Source organism: Suricata suricatta, chromosome 12 (genome assembly GCF_006229205.1).
Source record: "Suricata suricatta isolate VVHF042 chromosome 12, meerkat_22Aug2017_6uvM2_HiC, whole genome shotgun sequence".
NCBI lineage: Eukaryota > Metazoa > Chordata > Mammalia > Carnivora > Herpestidae > Suricata > Suricata suricatta.
The window spans coordinates 94,092,711-94,095,777 of NC_043711.1; positions in this window are offsets into that span (position 1 = coordinate 94,092,711).

Here is a 3,067-nt window from a genome sequence, read left to right on the forward strand (position 1 = left end):
GTGCCCACGAGGATGGGGGGGTCGGAGCAGGAGAAGGGGAGAGGGGACAAGCCGGCCCAGCCCATGGGGCGGTTGATGCAGGTGAGGACAGGTGTAAGGATGGGCGGTCTCCTCTGCCGGCATCATTCTTCTGCTGGTCCCAGGTTCTCAGGTTCCCACTGAGCAGTGGGTCCTCCCATTGCTGGATCGAGGAGAGACTTTCAGCGAACAATTATACCCTCCCCAGCCCAGGGTCAGCACATGACCCAGACAGACCAATCAGCCTCTTCTCTGGGGATGTGACTCATGAGTTGAGTGATGTGACATAAGGGCCCAAGAGATGGGAGTGGATTCCATGTGATGGCAGCCCAGAAAAGCCCAGGTGCCTTGTTGTCTTCCCCCAACCCCCACCCCCGTCCAGCTCACCTTTCTGTGTCTTATCTCATACCCTCTCAATAAACGTCTTCAAAACTTACATCAAGAAATCTAGAGATGGTTTTTACAGCTTACATTCAGAGTTGAGCAGGAACCCCAGCTTGGCCCTTCCTCACCTTGTCCCCTCCCCACCTCCCACTCCCACCTCTAAAGCTCTGGGTCTGCAGATCCGGATGAGGGGCGGACTGGACCTGAGCACCGTGATGTGAGATGGAGACAGACAGCAGGAAATATGGGCCAGGGCCAGGCAAGATCTCTGCAGCAGAGGTGGGGGGTTGGGGGAGGGGGAACTTGCTGATCCTCCAGGTGCCTAGGATGTCTTCCTGGGAGTCAGGGACACCGGAGGGGCTGTTCACACGCAGCTCCCCTAGAAGTCAGAGCTTCCTGCTGCTGTTTGAGAGGGAGGGGGTGCTGGAGGGAAGATTAGACACGACTTCATCTCTGGACACCAGCTTCCTCTTCTGTAACTTCTGGAGCAGTAAGAGTCAGGTCAAGTGATTCTTAGGGCCCTGCCTTTGCTCTGGAGCTCTCCATGGTCCTGACATTCTCACAGTGTGGAGGTGGCCAGCAAGAGTGCAGGTGTTGGCTCTCTGCCTTGGCTGCCCATTTAAGTGACCTGAGGGACATTAAAAATACCAGCTAAAATCTGGGTCTCCTTCCAAGAGGTTCTGATTTAATGAGTCTGCCATCCAACATGGGCATCAGGAATTTTTAGAGCTGCCCAGGAGTTACTGATGTGTGGCCCAGGTGGAGAGCCACGGTCAGACCCAATTCTGCAGAAGAAAAAACCCTGCTCACACCACTGTCCTCCAGCCAGCCTCCCGCAGGATCCACATCTGTGGTGGGTACCTCGCAGCCACACTCTGCCCCTGCCCCCACACCTCCCCTGGGAATCATGAACACAACCTCTTTCTGCTCTTCAGGTATCTTCTCCTGTTTGCTCTCTCTCTGCCCTCCCTCGTGCCCTCTAAACTCTCCAGTGAGCTGAGTCCTTCCCAGGCAAGAAGGGCTGCCACCTGTGCCCTGGGAAAGTGCCTGTGATAAGGCGGCTGCAACTTGTCACCTCCTGGGGACAAGTAGACAGAACCCTGAGCAGATAGACACATGCACCCAAGGCCCCCAGTGTGACCCTGCCTCTGTGAAGCATGTGACACGAGGCCAGCACACAGTCTGGGAGTGCTGAGAAAGTCTGAGAAGAAAAGGTGGGAAGGAGAGTGCCACCCACCCAGAGAATTGCCTTCCGTCCTAGCAACCCCTGACGGAGGTTTCCAGAACAAGCACGTGCCCAGGACCCCAGGTAACCGTTTTCCTGGGAAGCTCCTTCTGACGGTGACCCTCCACCCCTCTGGCATCTCAACCCTAATTCCTCGGGTTCCCAGGTGAAGAATGGAGGCAGGCATCCATCACTACTCACTTTTCTCAAGCCCCCACGAGCATCAGGACCCTGGGGCAGGATCACTGAAACCCCGATGTCTGGACCCAGGGCTCAGTTTCCAAAGGCTCCAGGGGACATGGATGCTGCTGATCTTGGAATGACACCTCGAGGGCCACAGCTCTCTACTAAAGCCTGTCCACCCAAAGCTGCTGACCATCAGGTCATGGCCACCTTCCCTCTGCTTCCCTCAGCGCCCTCCCCTGGCCTGCGGGGCCCTGCGGTGTGGCAGACGGGACACCCAACCTCATCTCCTCTCCTTCACACGGCTCCGGCTGCCCTGGCCTCCCGGCTGCTCCTCACCAAGGACCACCAAGGGCTCTCATGTCTCAGGACCTTTGCATATGCTCTCCCTTCCTTGGTGTACTCTTCCCAGGACTGGCTCACCTCCTCATGCACAGGACTGTCCCTGCCGTCATATAGGACCTCTTCCATCATCACTATCGTCCCTTCTAGCAACTACCACCTCCCTACACATCACACAATGGTTGGTTCAATGGCTATTACTTGTCCTCACACGAGAAGGTAGCTTCTGTGAGAGCAAGGACTCTGTTTTGTTCCCAGCCCCGGCCGGGCATTCGGAGCTGTGCCCGCAGGCGGATGCCCAGGAAACACGTGCCAGTGAATGACTCCGAAGCAGGCCCTTCTCCCTCTCATCTCATGGGTCTGTCTCCCTTACACTGATTTTGAGGGGTTTTCAGACATCACGCCCTTTCTTTATTGATTCCTAGATCACAGAGCCTCAGAGCACCGCTGGGCAACAAACACCCCTTGGCAAACAGGAAACTGGAAAGTGGTTTCACGTTGAGTCCAGATGGGCAGGAAAGCTCTCCACCCCTGTGAAGGCCCCGGTCCCGGGGGTGCCTGGGGTCCGGCTCCACGCGGGCGCCCCGAGGATTCTGCTCTCTTCTGGCGCTCAGCAAGCCAACAGCTCTCTCCCGGCTTCCGTGTCCATCCATCTAACTAGCAGAAAAATTAAAAACAAATGAAACTCACTTAAGAGAAAGCCTCAGGAGTCAGCAGGCAGCCCACCGAAGTGAATGGGTTCCTCTTGGGGTCTTCGTGATCATCAATTATTTACTGAGCCCTGATTATGTTCCTGGTGCCACCAGGACAGAAAGGAGACAGGGTCCCTGCCCTGGGGGCTTCCCAGGGAAGAAGAGAGAGTTTGTGAAGCTAAAGCAACGTTCCAGCTGAAAAGACAGTGACCCGTCATGGCTA